Source organism: Desmodus rotundus, chromosome 11 (genome assembly GCF_022682495.2).
Source record: "Desmodus rotundus isolate HL8 chromosome 11, HLdesRot8A.1, whole genome shotgun sequence".
Classification (NCBI taxonomy): domain Eukaryota; kingdom Metazoa; phylum Chordata; class Mammalia; order Chiroptera; family Phyllostomidae; genus Desmodus; species Desmodus rotundus.
Genome location: NC_071397.1, coordinates 58,621,309 through 58,644,918, shown reverse-complemented (window position 1 = coordinate 58,644,918; position 23,610 = coordinate 58,621,309). Strand labels below are relative to the sequence as shown.

At 39.6% G+C, this 23,610-nt stretch overlaps 1 protein-coding gene across 2 annotated transcripts in view; it reads right to left on the bottom strand.

Annotated features, from left to right (window-relative positions):
• Positions 1–7,450, bottom strand: part of LOC128779522 (uncharacterized) — a 47,237-nt gene extending 39,787 nt beyond the window's left edge. For both annotated transcript variants that reach the window (XM_053913871.2, XM_053913870.1), the window contains exon 1: positions 7,136–7,450. The gene's annotated coding sequence lies outside the window, so the exon portion shown is untranslated. The remainder of the gene's footprint in view (positions 1–7,135) is intronic.
• Between the last annotated feature and the right edge of the window lie 16,160 nt (positions 7,451–23,610).

Genomic DNA, 23,610 nt, shown 5'->3' with positions numbered 1-23,610 from the left:
CAAATAGCCTCAAGAATCGTGAGAAGAACAAAGCTGGAGAGAGTATTGCTGCCTGACAACAAACTATACTACAAGACCTTAGTAATCAAAACAACATGCTACTGGCATAAAAATGGACATATAGATAAATGGAATAAAATAGAGAACCAGAAATAACCCTATGCCTTTATAGTCAATTAATATTTGACCAAGGAGGCAAGAACATGTAATGGGGTAAAGACAGTCTATGTAATAAATGGGGTTGGGAAAATTGGGCAGATACAACAACAAAAAAAACTAGACCACTTCCTTATATCATACACAAGAATAAACCCAAAATAGTTTAAAGACTTAAATATAAGATTCAATACCATAAAAGTCCTAAAAGAAGACATAGGCAGTAAAGTCTCAAACATTTCTAGTAGCAGTATTTTTTTCTGATATATATCCTCAGGCAAGGGAAACGAAAGAAAAAATAAACAAATTGGACTACATAAAACTAAAAAAACTTTGCAAAGGAAGCCATCAACAAAATGAAAAGACAACCCACTGAATGGGAGAACATAATCACCAATGATACATCTGATAAGAGGTTAATATCCAAAATTTATAAAGAACTTACAAAACTCAGCACCAAAAAACAAACAATCCAATTAAAAAATGAGCAAAAGACTTGAATAGACATTTCTCAAGGAAGACTCAGAGATGGCCAATAGACATATAGGAAGATGGTCAACATCATTAATCATTAGAGACATGCAAATTAAAGCCACAATGAGATACCATCTCCCACCTGTAAGAATGGCCACTCCCAACAAGTCCACAAATGACAAGTGCTGGTGAGGATGTGGAGAAAAGGGAGCCCTCATGCACATGGTTGATGGGAATGTACATTGGTGCACTATGGAGTTTCCTCAAAAAATTAAAAATGGAAGTGCCTTATGACCCAGTGATTCCATTTCTGGGAAGATATCTGAAGAAACCCAAAACACTGATTCAGAAGAATATATGAACCCCTATTGTTCACTGCAGTGCTATTTACAATGGCCAAGATTTGGAAGTAGCCCAAGTACCCATCAGTTGATAAATGGATAAGGCTGTGGTACACTTCACAATGGAATACTACTCAGCTGTAAAAAAGAAGGAAATCTTACCGTTCATGAGAGCATGGATGGACCTAGAGGCCATTATGGTAAGTGAAATAAGCCAGTCAGAGAAAGACAAATACCATATGATCTCACTAATATGTGGAATTTAATGAACAAAATAAACAAATAAAATAGAAATAGACTCTTAGATACAAAAAACAGACTGAGAGCGGTCAGAGGGAAGGGCAGCCTTGAGGGGCTGGGCGAAATAGGTGAAATGATTAATTAAAAAATAACCTCATAGACACAGGCAAGAGTATGTTAACACCAGAGGGAAATGGGGGTGGTAGGGGGTAGAAGAAGATAAAGGGGAAATAAATGGTGACAGACGGAGACTGGAATTTGGGTGGTGAACACACAGTACAACATACAGATGATGTATCATAGAATTGTACACTTGAAACCCATATAATTTTATTAACCAATGTAACTCTGATAAATCCAATTTTAAAAACTTTAAAAATAAAAATCACTGCTTCACCCTGCTAGTTTAACAAGTAAAGAAATAATTGCACAAATAAAGATTTCTCTGTCGGTGTGAAAAAAATCATCATTTGTAGTTAATATTTGTATCAAGCTGTGAAGTTAGATGATGATGTAGATAGATGGATGATAGATAGGTAGATATGGATATATGTGTATAATACATACACACACTGTGTTCTCATATGTTACTTATTTAATACTAGCTACAATTTACATTCCTTGGGAGCAAAATGCCTCCTCCAGGGTTTCTTCTCCTAATGCTCCAGAACATGAAAACAGGCCGCTATATACTGTGGACAGACACTCAAGGAAATTTAAGAACTAACTGATGAAGTTATTGCAGGGAATGTCATCATTTCCTTTGTTCTTCTAGAAAATATGGATGTGTTTTTTTATGAATCCCCCCAAAAAGCTGCTTCTCTGGGTTTCATAACATTATTTTCTTCTCTAACACATTTACATTCCCAAAACATAATTCTCCAAATTTAATGATAAGAAACCGACGGCTAAAGATTTAAGGGATTACATCTTACTGTGAGAAACAATTCTCTCATGCAGGAATTCAATTTTGCTATGAGAGCTGGAAAGGATCTTTTTGTCAACACAGATGTCTAAGACTTAGTGTTTCTGTGTTGACGCAGGCATTAGCAGAATTCAAGGCAAGCTCCTTAATGTCCTTGGAATACACAAGATGCAGAAATAGGCAGCTACCTGCTGGAGAATAAACAAACACACACCTGTGTATATTTTGCACTGGGCTTTCCAAGGGAGTGGTTTAGGTATTACAGTCTCTCACTGCAGAGCAACCTCTCTTCAGTCCACAGGGCCACATGCTTGTGACTCTGCCAACACATTTTTTTCCATGAAGCACTTTGGACCACGCCATAATGAGGATCTGTGAGTCTCACAAGGTCAGTAAAGCTTATCAGTAAAGACCCAGAGTCAACAAATCAATCCTAGCCAACTGAGTTACAGGACCGCTGTAATAAGAGCACCAACATCAGTAGAATCGCAACCAACAAAGAAAAATAATGACTTTCTCGATCTGAGTGCAAGAAGTGACTGGCTTGTTAACTGGCAGCAGCAGAACCGACAAGCATGGATGGTGATCTCCGAGACTTCTCAGAAATGCTGGATTTGTTTTAGTCTTTATTTTTTTACCGTGAGATCCACAATACAAGTAATTTCATTTGGGCTCTTTCTATCTATTTTTCCCACATTAGTCTTATTTTTTTAATGTGATTCTAATCCTAGCTGTAATAAGAAAAAAATTGTTTTCAATAAACTATTATTTGTAAAAATAACTAACCTAAGGACTAATAATGGAAATCAGCATTCACATTATTTTTTAGAGAGAAGGGAAGGGAAGGAGAAAGGGAGGGAGAGAAGCATTGTCGGTTGCCTCTCGCACACACCCAACTGAGGACCTGGCCTGCAACCCAGGCATGTGCCCTGACCAGGAATTGATCCTGACACTTTTACTTAGTTGGACGACACCCAACCCACTGAGCCACACCAGTCAGGGCTGTCTTAATCCTTTAATGCATATTTACATCTACAATTGAATAGTTCATAATGTATTACAATTATGACACTTGTCACATCTCTATTATTTCTTAGCAGATAAGAATAAACCAGTGAGAAACTTTGTTGGGAGCCTTTCGGGAGCAGATGTTTAGGTGTGTATGCTCATGTCAGGCTGATCCTGAAGAAGATGTTCACCAAATAACATGAACAGCAGTTCAATAAAACATGGCTAATAATATTGTTATTACTGGGAGCAGTAAAACACAGTAAATAAGAACACATTTTTAACAGATAATGCAACAATCAGTATATTGAATGAGTGTTGGAATTGTTTTAATGAGAAAAGTACATGGAGTAAAAGTTTTGAGAAGATGGACTTAAATATGTTTTTCAAATCAATTTGTTAAGGTATAATTTACATACAACAAAATGCATCGAGATTAGGCATAAAATTTGATGAGCTTGACAAATGAATACAACCATGTGACCATCACCACAATTAAATATGAAACCTTTCCACCACCCCAAAAATTCCTTGTGCCCTCTTTCATTTAGTCCCTCTTCAGGACTAAACCCCTGGCCTTGGGCAACCACCACTCTAATTGCTGCCTCTATAGATCATTTTTGTCTTTTCTAGAATTTCATATAAATGGTACCATACATAAGTACATATCCTTTTGTTCAGCTTAAATTTTTGAGATTCATCCATATTTTTGCACAAAAAGTAAATTTCATTGCTGATTTGCTATTCGTTGGGCATAATTTATTTATTTGATCAGTCATTTTTGACTCATAATACAATGTAGTGAAATTGTATTTTCTACTTTATTAACAGTTAGCTGCTGATCTTAGACTAGATGCATCCTAGGGTCATCACTATGAAAACGTGCAGATGGTTGGCCTGACCATGATTTTGGTTAAACTGATATAAGAAAATCACATTTAAAAGCTTAAAGAATTGAGTAAAGAATGAACATGCTATGTTTATTAGGGTTAGTATTATATTCAATACTAACATAATACCCTTTGCAAGTAGCCACGATTCTTTTCTGTTCCTTAGGGACACTAGACTTTTGATATAATGATTTTAAAGTTAAATTATTGAATATTCTTATCACTTGCAATGTTTAAAGTTTTAAATATTTAAAACCCAAAACAAAAGAAGAAGTAAAACAAAATATGAGGGAAAAAGCACCCCAAGACCCTAGCCCTGAGAAACTCTGCTATGTGTCATCCGCATTTGTCAATCAGTTCAGCAGAGCTCTGAAACTGACTTAAAAATCTAAGTTCATCCATATAGATGTGAATTGGATCACAGCAGGTAAAAATAAAACAGCTAGCTAGTTAAAAGCACAATGGCAAAGGATTTATTCATTTGATTTTTTATATCACCAAGTTTGTGCAATGAGGACAATGTTTAAAATATACTTAAACACAAAAAAATTCTCAACTGAAAAAATAGTACAAAATCATAAGCAAGCCTTGTTGAATTTCTTCTCTTGAAAAGAAACTTGTGCTACCAAACCATTCTTGTTATATTTCACAGAAAATAGGGCAACATATTTTAATTGAGTGAGCAGACACTCAGTGATAACATGGTGAGCAAGGCAAATAGATCCCTGGCTTCCGTTGGGCTCGCATCTACTGCAGGAGTTGGGGAGAGAGCAGGCAATAAAAAAATTTTTAGCCCACGTATTTGAAAATGTAAGAAACAAATAAGTGATAATGAGAAACAGAAAGCAGGGACAGGGGAGAGAGGACACACAGGCCATTTTAGATGAGGTGTTCTAGAACGGGCTCTCTGAGAGAGAGCTGAGGAAGTGAGGCAAGAGCCGTGCGAAGGTCTGGGAGGGAAAATACCAGGCAGAGGGAAGGGCAGGGCAAGTTTGGAGATCTCATGTTGTACTCATGAGAAAAACCCCAGACACATCCCGATTGAGGAATATTCTGTAAAACACTAACTGCTGCTTCCCAAAACTGTCAAGGTCATGAGAGCAGGAAAAATCTGAGAAACAGTCAAGAGAAGCCTGAGAAGACACGATGACTAAATGTAATGCGGTATCCGGCATGGGGTCCTGCAACTGGGAAAAAAAAAACCAAAAACCAACCCTTAGATTAAAAACAAAGAAAATTTGAACAGATTGATCACTAGTAAGGAAATTGAATCATTAACAAAAAACCTCCCATGGAGCAAAATGTCAGGACCAGATGGCTTTCAGGGTGAATTCTACCAAACATTTAAAGAAGAACTAGTATCAATCCTTTTCAAACTTTTGCAAAAAATAGAAGAGGAACAAACACTTCCAAACTCATATGAGGCCAGCATTATCCTGGGGGGTGGAGGGAACACTACAAGAAAAGGAAATTACAGGCCAATATCCCAACGTATATACAAAAATCCTCAACAAAGTATTAGCAAATCAAATTCAACAATATAAAAAAAAAAAGACCAAAAAAAGATAAATGAACTCATCTGTACACACAGAGAACAGCGAACAGTTTGGTGGTTGCCAGAGTCAGTGAGTGGGGGATGGGTGAAATGGGCGAGGGTGGTCTAAAGGCACAAAATTCCCATTATAAAATAAACATGTCATCCCCATGACATCCCCATTAATAAAATATATAAATATAAAACATATTTATGTATTTTATAAATATAAAATATAATGTACATTATATAATGTACAGCACGTGACTATAGTAAACAACACTGTATTGCATATTCGAAAGTTGCTAAGAGGGTAGATCTTAAAAGTTCTCATCACAAGAAAAGAAAATTTGTACCTATGTGTAGTGACAAGTGTTACCTAGACTTAAAGTGGCGATCCTTTCACAATATATACAAATACTGAATCGTACTGTGTGTACCTGAAACTAATATAGTGCTATATGTCATTTATGTTTCAATACAAGGCTCAGCAAATCTGGATAAACTACATGGACTTTAGTTAACAATAATATATTGACATTGGCTCGTTAGTTATGACAAATGAACCATACTAATATAAGATGTTAACAATGGGGGAATTAGATGTGGGATATACAGGAACTGTTGGCACCATCTTTGCAACTTTTCTCTAAATTTAAAACTATTCTAAAATGAAGAGTTGATTTAAAAAGAAGATGAAGAAGGCCTGCCATTCAGATGAGTTAAGAAACGGGGTTGTGATCTCTAGCTCCAGACTGGTAAGAATTCCCCTCCTTTTTTCCTTCACTGGTCTTTATAAGTGGAAAAGTTGTGGGGGTTTTTTAAGAAATATTTGACTTGTCATTCTCAGTCTGTGGTCTCCTTTTCCTATGAGTCAATTTCTCCATCTATAAAACTGGGATATTAAGTGGTGGTATGGAAGAACACCTTCAGCAACAATGAAAAAGCAATCCTGTGTTTGGGTATGTTAACTTGTAAAATTGGGTTCTTACTAATGTATGCAAACATCTCCAACAGTGATAGGCAAATCTGCTGCCCCTCTTCTGCATGTGAAACTTAAAGTGGACCTACCTCTGTAATAGTACAAAAGCTACTTTCTCAGGCCCTCTTCCCCAGAGCGGGCTAGACCCCCAAGCAGGACTGGCCCTAGTCGCTCTATGAGCCTTTATCCTCAGGACTAGAAAATTACTGGAAGATCCCTGAAGGTGCAGAGCCTCTGGGAACTTGCAAAACAGGACATGCCAGACCACAAGGACTACTGGACCCTGCACCCAAAGATAACCTCGAAATAAGCTGCAGCCAAACCGAAACATCCGGTTCTACGACCACCCCATTTACCCCATAAAAACTCACAGTCCCCACCCCTCAGGGCTGGTGCTAGTGCACAGCTGCGCACCTAGCCCTTGCCCTCCCTTGGGAAAGTAAAAGTAAAAACCCTTTACTCTCTGCACTTTCTTCTCTTTGTGAATTCTTTTACAGCCCTCCTCACCGACCACCCTAACACTCTGGATCCTTCCTTCAGGACGCCTCATTCAATTCACTTAAAAAATGATAACAGTTGCCCTACCGTTCTGGCAGTTTCTGAGTCTTCCAGATAATGCTGGTGGAGTCTGAGACAGGCAACCAGCAACTTCTGCTGAGCCTCGTCAGGGTATCAACAGCTCATCTATCGTTCGAACTGTTCACCTTGGATGTTGTCAGAAAAAGTGAATGGAAAGATCCATCAAGTGACAATTAAAAAAAATAGAGCAATGTCATACGAAAACAAAGAACTCTTTAGAAGGGTCTCTTTGTTTTTCTGCCTTGGTACAGCTTCATGTGTAGGTTTGTCTTTCATGAAAGAAAAGACCAGCATACAATTAATCAGGGACAGAAATGAAGAGTCACGCTGTCTAGCTTTACTTCAATCGGAAACTATTTCCAGCAGAGCTTATTTTGGCACTGCTAACGCAAAGGTAGGATCTTTAGGGGACATACTCCTATTTTTATACTGAGGAAATAAATATAGCAACCAGGCTATCACATCATGAGTGTGTGTATTTGTGCGATAAAGTAAGTAGCAGTTTTGACACAGTCAGAAATCTATGAATTAACCTGAGGTAACACACCAAGAAGAGTATAGAACTACACACATCCACGCTTTTGCTGTTGGGGATATTTACAATCAAATGGCCTGAAATGCATGCGAATGTCAGGAGGAATTAACATTTTTCACCTAAAAGTTGTTACTATTTTGCTCTGCAGCATCTAAATGCTTTCTGTGTCTGGGGAATTCCCCTCCTTACAAGTTTTGGTTACAGGTAAAGGCCACCTCCTGCCATCCAAGCTGAAGTCGCCAGGTACTGACTCTCACAGCATCACTGGCAGCTAACAACTTGGTCCTCAGAGGTTTCATGTACCCGCTCCGACTTTGAAACGGGGTGCTGGGGAGCAGGAACAGCAGGGAATTTTCTCCCGCAGCACCTGGCGCCAGGCACGGAATGTTCCCTCGTCCAGTGCACAGGCTGTACAATTCAATGTTTGGCCTACTGGTGGCGGTGTCCCCACTGAGCTAACTTTGTGGCTTAATTTTGGATGGCTAGGATCTGGATAAATTGGACTACCTGATATCAGTGGGGATAGCAAAAATCCATCCCCCTTGGTATAATATGAATTACCCCACATTCTCTTAATAAATTTCTAAGTCAGAGTGATCTCGGGGTCTGGTCTGCCACTCTCCGGAGTTTCAGCGTGGGTTGCCTTGGAAGCAGACTCAGACAGAGACTGGAGAGCAGGAGCTGGATCAGTGTACGGTCTTGGAATTGCCACCTGCAGATAAGAAGGGAACAAAGCAGAAAGGGGGTGAGAGATGTGGAGCCGTGACAGTGGTATGCTGGTGCTCGCTTGCGTGGAAATTGGCAAGTGCTGTAACTCAGGGCTTTCCTCTCGTCTCGAGAGCCCACTTACAAGCCCGTCTTTGGCTGTAATGCAATCTCAAATAAGGTCTCTGCTGAAGCCACAAAGTGTTTGAAAGCTGGGGTGGCTCTTCAGAGTTGTAGAATCTGTTGTGAGGGAGCTGGGCACCTATACCCCTGCATTATCAGTCACTGGTTGTGGGCTTCCCCTCGGAGGGGGCAAGACCTTGGCCAGGCTCTCTTCAGCTGAGGTAATTACCAAAGAGGGCTGGCCGCTGGAGGCTCTCTGTAGGCACCATCCTAGCCCCTGGGGTAGTAAGTTCTTCAAGAGAAGCTTGCCACAGGTTCCATATGGCCTCCCCATTTACAGCTCTCTGAGCACCAATGGCTCTGCTGGGTTGGGAGCAAGTGGCAGAGCAAAGCTCGTCTCAAGCTTGTGAGTGGGCTTTGACTTCATAGCCTGGAAGCTACAACAGGTAAAAGAGGCTTTGGCAAAGACAGATGGATTTCCTGTTTTCCCTCCATCCCTTGAACTGAATGTTTAAGAATTATGGACCATCACTCTCTTTTATTAAGCTATCCACCCCAAAGTCCTTTAATTCATCAGCTGCTTCATGCTCCATTATGGCAGTGGTTCTCAACTGAAGACAGTTTTGCCCCTAAGGGGACATTTGACAATGTCTAAAGACATTTTTGGTTGTCACAACTGTGGGAAAGGGTACTACTGGCATTTAGTGGGCAGAGGCCAGGGATGCTGCTAAACATCCTGTAGTGAACACACAGAACACCCCTCAAATCAAAGAAAGACCCAGTCTAAAATGCCAATAGTGCTGAAGCTGAGAAACCCTGGTCTGTAGCAATAACCACTCACTGGGCGCGTCCTTCACTCCGATGACCATGGGGAAATAAGGAAAGGAACTCTTTCACCTCTGCAGGGTCTGAGAGTCAAGAGTGTCCCTCACCCACACCCACCTCCCAATTCTTCAATCCTAGCTAAATTTTTATTGCCTTTTACCCTCACCAAGCCAAGTAATCAACCTCAGATTCCACCCTATTTCTCTGAAGTCAATTGCCTGCAGCTATCCCCTTATCAGTCAGGACACCATTGCAAGAAAAATAAACCAAATCACTGTCAGGGCTCCACATCTCTCATCCCCTTTCTGCTTTGTTCCCTCCTTATCTGCAGGTGGCAATTCCAAGACCATACACTGATCCAGCTCCTGCTCTCCAGTCTCTGTCTGAGTCTACTTCCAAGGCAACCCACGCTGAAACTCCGGAGAGTGGCAGACCAGACACCGGGGAAGGAGAATGAGCTCCCTTTATGGAGAGAAAACAGATCACTGTTTAAATCATGATAGCCTCCAAATGCTCGCCTAGGGGGAAAAGGAATGCAGCAATCTCTTATCTTTTCAAAAACACAGATAAAGGCTGTTGTCAAAACAACCCCGAAATGCAAAGAATGTTAGGTCACATCACTGCTGTCCTGGTTATTATGTTATGACTACAGTGATGTAACTGGCAGTAGCGGAATGTCTATACAGGACTTTATAGTTTCTATCTTAACTCTAATTTTAAAGTAAAAAAAGAATCACAATTTAAATTCACTTCAGAATAACTGAGTCTTCAGGGAAGATACATATTTTTGAAGAATAAGTTTCTCTCCACATCTTGTCTTAAGAGTATAAAAGTTTGTTCAGTTTTTTAAATTTTTCCTTCCAAATTGATTCCCCTCTATCTATATCTTACCAGAACAAAAGAATGACAAGGTTTACCTATGGACTAGCTGATAAATGCAATCAGGTAATCTCTGCCCTGAAGAAATTTAGGACCTGCCTACTCTCTGGGATGCAAGGCTTGAGAGAACCCATTAGGGGCTCATTGCAGGTGCTGCTTTCCTCAAGGGGTTTGGGAGGAAATAAAATACCATGAAACGCAAAGAAATAATGTAAAATAGAAATTATGAAGTCCCCTTAATTCAAATAATTTCTAATAAGTCTTCAACCAATGGCAATGTCATGGAGAAAAGTACCCTATATTTTACATCAAACTTTAAAAAGAAATAGAACATAGGAGTGGGCCACATATTTTGAATGAGAAAGGAATAAACAGATGCAAATGCCTGTTGAAGAGAAGAGGGTGACCAATGTACCCAGCAGAACAGGTTTGGACAGCATGGTTCATCTCCATCTCAGAATGGAGACCTACCACGCAGAAAATGAGGTTAAAATGAAGAATGGAGGAATCCTGACAAACCACAGAATAAGAGATAGCCTATGTTTAAAATAAGGGCATAATTTAAAATGAAGAACCAACATTCTCCTTCTAAAGAATCCAGGAATTTACTGACAAGCGTGGACAAGGAAACTGTGTCGTAATTCTTCCTTAGAGAATTTGGGATTCTTTAGCCCAAGACATACCACAGATCCAGAAGGAAAGGACCCACCGCATTTCTGAGGAACATCATGATGCCTCAAGTGGTAGCAGAGATTTTACAAAAAGAGCAAGGGCAGGGAATGGAAGCCACTTAGATTTTTCTTTGGGGTAGAAACAGAAGAATAATTCAGAGTTCCCAGGGAAGTAGCTGCATGCATATGATGAGCCATTGTGAAAATTAAATAAAGGTGAACTAGAACCAAACTTAGTATTCAACAATATTCTAATAATATTATGAATAATCAAAATAAAAGATCACTTAGCAGGTGCCAGACAGGGTGGTAGGTCTGTGCTCCCTCTCTGCAGATGAAGAAACAGGCTTGGAATGAAAGGGGCACAACTGTCAAAGAGCAAGATTAACACCCAGCTCGGACCTCTGATGTCCTGGTGGGAGTAGTGCATCCTAACTCCACGGTATAACCTAGTTGGGGGAAGTCGTCTCTTCCTACACTTAGAAGACAAACTATTTCCGTTGCTCCTATTTCCTCTTCTCAGGGTCAAGGCCTAAAGCTTTCAGGAAGAAGTCATTGATCAGCTTCAATTTCATTATGTTAACACTTTGTCAGTATAAACAGTTTTTTGTTTGTTTGTTTGTTTTAATGCAAGGTCAACATCAGGCAGGCTGATTTTATTTCTTAAATAAATTTATGTTTTATATTTTATTTTAGACTTTTTCATAATATATATTTTTATTCAAGTATATATACAGAAACTGTACATGCAAAAAGTGTACAGTTCACTGCTTTTCACAAAATGAACACACCTATGTAACAAGTTTTCAGATAAAGCAATGGAACATGACTTGGTCCCCAAAAGTCTTCTTGTGCCATCCCTCTTGCTAACCTTCTCTCAAGGGTAACAATCATTGAATAGCAACACAAAATTAGTTTTGTCTGTTTTTGTACTTCATATAAATGAAATCACACACATTCATATATTACTGTATTGAGCTTCTCTAATTGAACATTATATTTATGAAATACATTCATATAGTTGCATGTGGTTACAGATTATTGATTCTCATTGATATGTAGTATTCCATAATTTATTTGTCTATCTAACCACTGGTAAGTCTTTATTGGCTCTTTTTTTCCTTCAGGTTTTGATGGAATAAAAACTGCTATGAATATTTCTACGTATCTTTCTGGCGAACATGTGGGGGTCAGTTTGGGAATTATTAGGATCCATTGGCTATATTTTTTGCTTTGAATGGAACTTAAAAATATATAATTTCTCTTTTTTCAGTGTGTATTTATTTATTAGATGTTTGGTAAATATTTGTGAACATCTATTTTACATATTTTGTGTTACATTTTTCCCTAAAAGGTGATTTCCTCAAGAAATGGCACACCCTTAAGTTCCTTGAACATATCACACACCACATGTTATAGGAATTCAACGATAATCAAATAACATGCCAATAAAGACTCCTATTTTTAATTATCTTTGGATTATTACAGTTGTCCCGGTTTTGCCCCCTTTGTCCCCCTTTACCCAGCACACCTCACTCCCTCAGGCAATCCCCACACCATTGTTCATGCCCATGGGTTATGGGTGTATAAGTTCTTTGACTACTGCAGTTCCTATACTTTACACCCCATGGCTATTGTGTAACTACATATTTATACTTGTTCATCCCCTCACCTCTTCACTCATTCTCTCACACACCCCTCCCATCTGGTGACCATCAAAATGCTCTCTGTATCCAGGATTCTGTCTCTGTTCTTCTTGTTGCTTAGTTTGTTTTTTAGATTCAGTTATTGATAGGTATGTATTTATTGCCATTTTATTGTTCATAGTTTTGATCTTCTTTTTCTTAAATAAGTCCTTTAACATTTTATATAATGGTTTGGTGATGATCAACTCCTTTAGTTTTTCTTGTCTGGGAAACTCTTTATCTGCTTTTTGATTCTAAATGATAGCTTTGCTGGGTAGAGCAATCCTGGCTATAGATCCCTACTTTTCATGACTTTGAATATTTCTTGCCAACCCCTTCTAGCCTGCAAAGTTTCTTTGGAGAAATCAGCAGACAGTCTTATGGGAACTCTCCTGTAGATAAGTAACTGCTTTTCTCTTGCTGCATTTAAGATTCTCTCTTTATCTTTAACCTTTTGCATTTTAATTATGATGTGTCTTGGTGTGGGCCTCTTTGCATCTATCTTGTTTGGGACTCTGTGCTTCCTGGACTTGATGTCTGTTTCCTTCACCAAATTAGGGAAGTTTTCTTTTGTTATTTTTTCAGATAGGTTTCCAATTTCTTGCTCTTTCTCTTCTCCTTCTGACACCGCTATGATGCAAATGTTGGACCTCTTGAAGTTGTCACAGAGACTGCTTACCCTATCCTCAATTTTATTTTTATTCTTTGTTTTTCTTGTTGTTCTGATTGGTTCTTTTTTGCTTCCTTATGTTCCAAGTTATTCATTTGATTTTTGACTTCATCCACTCTACTGTTATTTCCTTGTAAATTTTTTTTTAATTTCAATTACCATATCCTTTATTACTGACTGGATCTTTTTTATGCTGTTGTGGTCCTCACTAAGTTTCTCAAGCATCCTTATAACCAGTGTTTTGAACTCTGCATCTTATAGATTGCTTATCTTCATTTTGTTTAGTTCTTTTTCTGGAGTTTTGATTTGTTCTTTCATTTGGACCATGTTTCTTTGTCTCTTCATTTTGGCAGCCTCCCTGTGCTTGTGTCTATGTGTTAGGTAGAGCTGCTATGACTCCCTGTCTTGATAGCATGGCCTAATGTAGTAGGTGTCCTGTAGGGTCCAGTGGCACAGCCTCTGCTATCACCCAAGTGGGGTACTCGATGTGTGCCCTTCATGTGGGCTGAGTACAACCCTCCTCTTGTAGTTGAGCCTTGGTTGCTGATGGCAGGTCAATGGGAGGGATTTACCCAGGCCAGTCAGGGTGTGACCATTGACCACCAACCTCTGCCCTCTGTGGAGGATCAGCTGTGCAGGGGCAATATGGTGGTGCTCCAATGTTGCCTATAGCCACCCACTGGGTGCGCAGGCTCTGGGGTATCCTGGGCGATGTAGGACATGGTCAGCCCCTACCTGTGTTTTGCCCAGGGTCACCCTGCCTGAGCTATAAGGCAATCTGAGGTGGCTTCTACTTGTGCTGGACTTGGAGATTCCCAGGTGAAACCATGTTGTGAATCTAGGCTGGTTGCTGCTAGTGCTGGGCCAGGGTCCACTTAGCTTGGCTGTCTGGCTGTTGCTTATTTGAGAGGATTTAGAAAGTTGTGAAGCATGAGCCAACACCAGCCATTCACATGGAAAAGTCACTATTAACAGCTTGGGTAGGCCCATACTTTGGGTGGGACAAAGCCTCAGTGGCTCCCTAGGGTGGGACAAATAGCATTAGCCAGGTTGATGGAGCCTCATATATGGCACCTGCCTGCTGGCTGTGTGACTCTGTCAGGAGGAGGGTTTGGAAAAGGGACAATGGCCTCTGCCTCCCCTTCTGTCTGGGAGAAAACTGTCCCCCAGCTCTCACCTTGATGCCAGACACTTCATTTCCACCCTGTATGCCACTGGTGCCTTCCCAGCTTCTACCCCAGTGTTGAAGCTCAGAGCAAATGAGTCTCAGTAAGTCTGTGTATGGGTTCTTTAAGAGGAACTGCTTGGGACTCCAGAAGTTTCTTCCACCAAGTCAATCCCAGCTGATTTTTGCAGCCAGAAGTCATGGGGACTTATCTTCCTGGCACTGGAACCCTGGACTCAGGGGCCTGGTATGGGGCTGGGACTTCTTGCTCCTGAGATATCCCTCATGAATTTGTATCTACTACAGATGGATGTGGGACCAACCTGTTCCACAGTCTGCCCCTCCTACCAGTCTGGATGGATATGGTTTCTTTAATTCCATGGTTGTCAGACTTCCATTCAACTCATTTTCTGATGTTTCTGAGTGATGGTTTTTCTATATTTTAGTTGTAATTTTGATGTGGCTGTGCAAGGAGGCAACCTGTGTTTACCTATGCTGCCATCTTGACCAGAAGCCCCTAGTCTCATTGATGGATGTACAGCAGACTAGGTTCATAGTGAATGAAAAGTTACTGGATAATTATCTTTTAAAAATCTTAAATCCAAACTGGGTAGAATAGATGATAAGGAATACAAAGGTCAAAAACTAAAGGGTAGCATGTGGAGAAGAGAGAACACTGATGTTACTTTCATCTTGAGGGCATGTATTGAACTGAGTGAATAATAACTTTGAAATGTACCACCTTCTGGGACTGGGGAAGAGGAAACACAACCAAGAGCTGAACCAAGAGTAAAGCTAGAACCCAAAGGGTATACTCTCAATGGAAGGATGAAGTAGAAATATTCTTTATCTGCCAGGGGATTGTAAAGATAATTGCTAATGAGTGGAGAAAAAAAACATAGTTGTCATAAGAAAAATATCCTTTTTGTTGTTGTTGTTTGTTTTGTTTTTAGGAAAATTTTTATTGAAGTATAATATACACACGGAAAATACAAAACTCCAAACTGCTCAGTCTGATGAAGAAAAATATCCTTATACTAGTCTATAAAGCAAGATTCACATAGTGTCATCGGAATGGTATTATCAGACAGACCACATAGCTTAGAAACCATCAAGAAGATAATAACTAGAAACCTTGAGCTGTGTGGCTCAGTTGTTTGGGTTTTGGTCACTGGTTTGATTCCCAGGCAAGGTATATACCTGGGTTTCAGGTTCAGTCCCCAGTTGAGGCATGTACAAGAGGTAACCAATCAATGATGCTCTCTTGAATTGATATTTCTCTCTTTTTCTCCCTCCTTTACCATCTCCCTAAAAATTAATAAATAAAATCTTTAAAAAATAATAACCTGAAATATCCCATATTTAAAAATAAAGACTATACTTCTAAACAGTAATCAATTCTTTAATGAAGATATTATAACAGAAATCAACATAATTTAGAATGATACAATAATGACAATTCCACATATCAACACTTTTGTACACAGCTAACACGATAATTAGAGAGATATAGAACTTTTGTTGAACTTATTAGGAATTTTTTAAAAGGCTACATATTAGTGAAAAAATAATTCAACTTAAGGAATTAGTAAAAGAACAGCAAAATAAATTCAAAGAAAAACAGGAATAAGAAATAACATAGATAAAAGCAGAAAGTAAAAATCATAAAACAAACTTACAATTGTAGAAATTAACAAATCCAAAAGTTGATTCTTTAAGATGATTAATTAAATTGTCAAACCTGTAGTAAAACTGATAAAAAACAAAAGAAAGAGGTACAAATAAATAATATTGGGAATGAAAAAGAAAACATAACTACAGATACTATAGATATTATAAAAGGATGTCACAAGTGACTTCATAGTAATAAATTTTAAGTTAGAAAAAATATACAAATTCCTAGAAAATTATAACTTATCAAAACTGACTTGAGAAGAAATGATATAACTGAACCCTTCTAGAGAAATTGACTCAATGATTGAAAATCTTCCTAAGTGGGAGGTAACAATAGGTTCTTCCTTAAAAAATTCACACAGTCATGGAAAACCACAGCAGCATCTATCCATATTTGTTATGAGGGTATCTAGGTAAATTTGAACATAGATTAGATACTTACTGATATTAAGGAATTATTATTAATTTTAGATATGATTCTGGTATCATGTTTAAAACAAGTCCTTGTCCAAGTACTGGAACATTTTAAAGTATTTGTGGATGAGATGATATAAAATCTGGAATTTCCTTTAAAATGATGAAGTAGGTAAGGATCACATGGAACAAGACTGGCCACAGTTGATTATTGGTGGAGGTGGGTGGTCAGGGGTTCATTATATCATTCTCTTCATTTTTGTGTTTGTTTGAAATTTTTTATAACAAAATTTTTTTAAGTTACCAGGGATGAGAACCATGACTTCCATATATTTTATAAATATTCTGTTGACCTATTCAATAGTTCATTTAAAGAATTAAAAAGTGAATTCAGCATTGCCAACATAAGTGATACTACTTCTTATGTTTATGTTGTATGGGAAACACTTTATGGGAAGGTACTAAAGGAGATGAATGCAAAAGCCTTGTGAATTGAGTGTCTTGCAACACATCCTCTGCTGGTCTCATCTTTGGAAAGAGGCTTCTCTGAGTGGAGGAGGCTCCTTCCCTCACTCACTCCACTGCCACAAGCAAAGGGAGTGTTTCTTTGTTTCTTCTTCACTAGTTGGGACTCTGCAGCATGGGGATGAGAGGCCAGATGAGGAGGGCAAAGTCACACCTCCTGTGTCTCCAAGGAGACACATTACTCTTATATTTTGGCATAACTTAGTCATATCAGTTAATTCAGAAGGGGCTTGGCTTGCACTCCTGGGAGGGAGCTACCTCATGTCTAAGGAGCACAAAATAATGGGGATTGTTTTGTTTGTGGCCTCACCCAATTTAAGGTATCTTCTTAAGTGCTCAAATACTAGCTGGAAATACTGCAAACCTCAACCTCCCTTATCCCTTTGCTCCTGATAAGATAAAGGGAGTTGGAGTCCTTTAAAAACAAATTCTGCCTATTCTGCCCTTCAAGAGTCAAGATAAAACAAAATGGATTATTATGCTTCACAGGAACATGGAATAATTTCAGTTAAACTTGAGATTGGTGTTTTTAACATGTCAGATTGTCATTTAAAATTCATTTTTCTGTACAGATCAAGAAACAAAAGAGGTTTTAGAATGAATCCCAAAGGAGCCGAGTAACTAGTTATACTGGGTGGATTTTTAAAAGCCACAATTGAGAAGTGGTCTATATATGGTGTTTTAGATGAATTTTCATGGCTTTTCCTTTGTCTGATAGGCCTTTGTTCTTCTCCATGGATTAAGTAGGATTTAGTCAAGAGTTTCACACCCAGGACCAACCAGCTGAAGGACAATTTTACATTTTAATACATTTAAGCTCCTAGGTCTAAGTCTTTCCTTCCTACAGCTGACAGTTCCACTTCTCATTCCCTCCTGTCCTGACTCTGGAAAGTTTCCCCTGCCCCTTCTAGGACACAGTGCACAATTCAGTCAACCCTGGTCCACAGGAACCAATAACACATCCGTGTAGCTCAGAAATGTCATTAGCGCTTCCAGAGAGGACCTCCTCACCCTAGTCCTAAAGATCAATTTACTCTTTAAACCAATAATCCCAATTTATCAGGATAATGTACCATATATACTTTATAAAGTTTACCTAGTAGTAAATCTTTTATAGGGAATGTGTTCCAGGGCTATATATGAGGCAGAACAGAAAGAAGTTAGGGGAAAACTCCCGATAAGTGGAACAAGAAAGTAGGAGTGGACATCACAGGCTGATAAGCCGCTGAATCTTCTCACCTGAGCTCCGCCTCCTGTCCATGATCAAAGGGAAATAGTTTATGGCAGGAGATTCCTGCGGTGGTCAAAGAAGTCAACTGCAATGACTGGCTAAAACCAGATCAATCCAAGATGGCGGAAAAACTGACCAAAGACCCACCCCAAAGCTCATTATACCGTCATTTTAATGAGAATTGATATCACAAGTGAAAGCCCCCCCACAGGGGAACAAATGCCTTGGCACTCCCGAAACAGACCGTGTTAAGAACAAGAGAACCCCTCCCAACCAGAAGGTGCAGCCAGAATTTGGCGCAGCAAATTCAGAAACAGACCGCCCTAGGAAACATAAAATCGCAAGGACGGACTGGCTAGGCGCACAGCTCACTCTTCGGAGTTTGCTCACGTCCACTCAGGCGTGTGCTTTCACTTCTTTCACGCTGGCCCCGTGAGACTTGCAACCAGGTAACCCGCGAACTGGCCTCTTTCTTTACCCACATAAAACTTGCTTTTGCTTTCACTTGGACTCATTCTTGAACTCTTTCCTGCGTGAGTCAAGAGCCCGGAGGTCCCAGACGGTGCTGGGGCAGCCCAGCCCCCAGCACACGACCAGTTCGGTGACGTATACATACATGGATTTTTGTTTGTTTGTTTGTTTTACTCAATAGAGAAATGGTAGTTCTTGAAAAATTGGAGGAGGGGACAGCCTCTCTTACCACCCCTTTCCAGCCATCTTTGCCCGGTAGGTCTCCTTTGTCAGTTTTGTCAGCTGGAGGGTGGCTGCGGGCTGTCTACACACAGGGCCACCGGATCCGACCCGTTCGTGCCTGTGCCTCCTAGAGGCGGGGGAATTGGGAGCTGCTCAAGCTAAGATCATTTGCTTTGGCTCCTATTTCCACCATGAGTTGGTTCATTTGTGTTTTCTTCCCTCAGTCACTCATTTTGGTTAGTGAACAGGCCACATAATGAAGAAATTCATGTGTGTCTGTGTGTGTGTTTTCGGTAATTTAGGGGAAAAAACATATTTGAAAGGTAAACCAGCAAGAACCCAGACTAATGTCCTGTGACTAGGCTTTCTGCTGTGTTAAACATCTGTTATAATCACATACTTGTTGGTGGCCAACTGAATTCCAAATCAAAACATGCACAAAACAGACTAATACAACCTATCCCCAGATTCCGGGGAACAGCTTGCGGTGGCTCTGTTTCATCAAAGGAAGCCTGGCTCTTTTGCAAGAATGGCTTGCTCACTCTGCCGATAAATTAGTTGTATTAATGTGCCAGAAACAAAACAATCTGGGAATGATTTCTATAAAACTTGATATTTCATCCAAAGGTAATTAGCACAGCCAGGGATTTTTGCCCTTGCTACTGTGAAATAACTCAGAGCCAGAGGTTGAGTTAATCAAAGCTAATCTTTTGTCCACGTTTGAAGAAAGGTGCCAGTTGATTTGCCTTTTGTCTGCATAATAGTTTTTGAGAGGGCCATAAATAAGCCTCTTATTTTTTCAGTTTGAGGGTTTTTTTTAGAGAGGATCAGAGTATGGAATCTGACAGATTAGAGATTAGTTTGGGAATTTAGGGGGATCAACAACTATGCAGATTTTGTGACGAAACAGTTATTGGATAGATATTAGACACTGGCCTTTAAAGCTGTCATGTAGCAGGTCCAACGCTATAAACATAACCTTGCCTTTATCTGTTCTTTGGGAAGCTATAGAGGATTGTGGTCAAATATGTTCATGTGGACATGAGAATGATTCCGTTTAATACCACCTCCATCACTTTAGGTTCCATGTGAACGGAAGCTATTTGCTGGAGACCTCTCAGTGCCTTAATTTCCCACCACAAACAGGGGTAAAGATACCTATCAATCTCGCTGAGAAACTGAATGAGATAATTTACGTAAAGCTCCTAGCACAAAATCAGTGCTCCACAAGTGGTAGCTGTTCTTACTAGCTGCTTAGCTGTTCGATGGTTATAAAAATTACGTTTTAGGTGATAATGAAGAGTATGCACCAAATTGGAGGAAATAAAAAGAATTTATCTTATTTGAATTAGTGTTAACTCAAAGTGTTAATGCACTCATTTTCTCCATAACTCACACTGCCTTGCTCATGTATACTTAGTAATTACTTTTTAAAAACCCCACTGCTTCATATGTCTGAGACAGCTGAGGTACGGGAAGCTTTCTGAATGCATGATGATTTGACTACAGCAAGCTGACTCAGAAGGTGGCAAAACAACTTAGTGTTTGGGTACAGAACATGATTTCTATTTTAAGTATCTTAATCTCTTAGACCTCAATTTCTTTACCAGCCAGGGTTTGAGATGAAGGAAACAGGGAAGGTAATCACTTGCCCTCTCCTGCTTCTCCACTAAGTGGTGGACCCAGGATTGAAAGATGAATCTCTTAGACGCCAAAATATGTGTATTCAACCACCATAGTACACTGCTTCCCAAGTTAGGGATACAAATAGAGAAGCAACGTAGTACAAAAAGTGTGGCCTCTTTGGAACCCACTGCCTGGCTTGGAGCCCAGCTCTGCCGCAAGTGCTGGAAAACCTTGGGGAAAGTACTTGATCATCTCTCTGTGCCGGAGCTTCCTTATGTAGAAAGTGAGCATGGAAACGACACTTGCCCATAACTTTGTGGGAAGATTAAAGATCTCAGTATGTGTAATCTGCTTAGAACAGTGCCTGACCTATTACAAGCAGTTGTTACCTGTTATTTACCTTGATGAACATATGGAAACATCCTCAGGTTTTATTTTTTTCTTTATTTATTGGTTATTAGATCTAAGGGACATTGTCTCATTTGCAACACATCTTTTACTTTGTCCTTAAAAACCTGGGTATGTGCCTTTTATCTCTCACACACTGACTATTTCAAACACTGCTCACAGATTCTCCTCCCCTCCTATTTCACAGGGATTTCCGAGGATTGAAGGAGATATTTCTAAATCAAGTAATATCCCCTTGAGGACTGTAAGTGGTAAGTGATTTATGTTTGGGGCAATGGTTCCAAAATCACTAAGTTTAAAAAAAAATGAGTTATTGGAACTGCTTTGTAAACTGCTGAGAACTATAAAATTGTAAGGTAAACTCTAACCCAGGGAAGTTAAATCTAAAGTCAGCACTTAAGGCAAAAAATAAAGATTGTTAAAATTACTCTTGAGCATCTCTTAGAGTACAGAACAGTCTGTTTTTCAGTAAACCCATTATCGGCTTTTTTTCCTCCAGCTTTGGAACAGATCACATTTCTTCCATTGAATACCAGATGAAGTCATTGGTTTGTATTTAAGCCAATTTTGCATGAAAAACACATACAACATAAACCGAGCACCTTGTATGTACTCTCACATTTATTCCTCACAGCGACCTTATGAAGTAAGCATTCCTATTTCCTTTGTTACCTGTGAAAGACTGAGGCAAAGCAGAGCAAATGACTTGCCCATGGTCACCAGCAGGTGGACTCTGCAGCAGAATTTTGATCTGTTTCCTTGGACAGGGAAGCCCCTATTTTCCCTCTACAACTGCTCCCTCTGCCTAGAATCACTTTTATGTGGCACCGAGGATACCAACTGCCTTTTACTCCGCTTGAAACTGCTTAGCATCTATTAGAGGAAACATTGAGTTTAGAGCTCCTGAACTTGAATTGAATACAAGAAGTTGGAGGAAGCCCAAAGAAGACTAAGGAACCCATTCAAAAGAACCCCCAGGAGAGATTTGGTTGAAGCGTGGGAAGATTTAGAGAGGGACAGAAGGATATTACTGATGCCACTGGGTTTTAGAGTCATAAGTAAGTTACACAGGGAAGCCAGGAAGAGTCAGTCCTGCAGTTGTGTGGCTTGGTTGCAGCCCTCCTTGAAGACAGGCGGGATGGGGGCCTCCCAGACTCCTTTTCACCTCACAGCTCTAAGAATCCACCCAGGACATCACTAATAAATGTAGCAAAGCCAGACAGATTTTGTTTGAGGCCAGACATACTGCTCAGCTGATTCCTGGAATTTCTCTCTAAAGGGGGACCAGACATGACTGTCTTCCTCTCATTTAATGATGGAGAAATGAGGCCCAGGCACTCAGTTCCCAGGAAAAGTGACTGTTCAACAGGCATGTTTGCTGGACAGGTGGCCCCAGGGGTGCTGGACTTACATATTACCACTTTCTCATGTAGAATTCCAAGGACATCAGTAAGAGTGTCCACTCCTACCCTCGGGCTGGAGGAAGTGTGCAGAGTGTGCTTAGTGACACCTGCCCCCCACCCCCCCACACCTGCCCAAGAGGTTTAACCAGGACATAATCAGGGTAATGTCCCTGATAGCTAGTGCCGCCTACCTGTGGCCACAAGAATAGCCCGCTGCTTCTGTACAAATAAACTTGTAAAAGAAACCGATTCACTCAAATTTCTGGTCCACAGTAGTCAGGATCCCTTTTTGTGGATTTGCTCTTTCTTAAGGGCTCTTTTTTCTTTTAATTGCTTTATTTCTGACTATACATTCAATATAGTTAATATTGAAAAAGAAAAAAACAGAAAAGTATACAAAGTATTTATTTTTTAAATAGAATTCAGATATATAAAAATATTCTGTGATATGGATAACAGTAACAGTAGTAGTGATGAAATAGCTTATGTGCCTGATGCTGTGTTAAGGGCTTCAGTTGCATCATCTCCCTAATGAAATCCATCCTGGACAGGAAATTCTTGATTCTTCCCCCAGCTCCAATCCAGTACAGCATTTTTAAGGAGTCAGATGTTTTTCCTTTCCTTTGAAAAAAAAAAAACTAAAAAAAATCTAATGCCACTGAACATCAAAATCAGCAAGATCATCTTATCATCTTAATTATAGCCTTGGAGGTATGGTTAATATTAAACCCTAAAAAGAACTAACAGAAATTAACATGAATGATGAGCTAGATCAATAAGGCCCCTCTGGGCTCTGCTAATCTGAAAATTCAGCAAGGGCCCATCGCCCTTCCTCACCAGGCCAATGGCAAAATTATCAGTCTAGTTGCAGAACTGTGTCGAGTTTGTGCTTCAGCTGTGCTTTATTCTGATGACCTTCTGTGAAGGTCTGTAATTCTTTTCAGTTCTGTTGTTTTCAGTCTGAGACTGCTAAGGATTATGCTGATACAAACATCCTGCTAAGCATGATGAAGGGTACCAACGCATCTAAACAGTAAGGTTTTCACCTACAATTTCTTAATAGGATTATGTCTGGAATATAGTGTAGTATCGGAAAATAATCAATGTTTTAAAGTCCTTACAGAAGACTTTAAACCTCCATCCTTTTGTTTTCTCTTCACTTTAGTGGGTTTGTATTTATGTTTTTCAGCCACTTTCCATTTCTTTACTTACTCTGAACATTAATTCTCCCCTCTGAATCTTTAGAGAT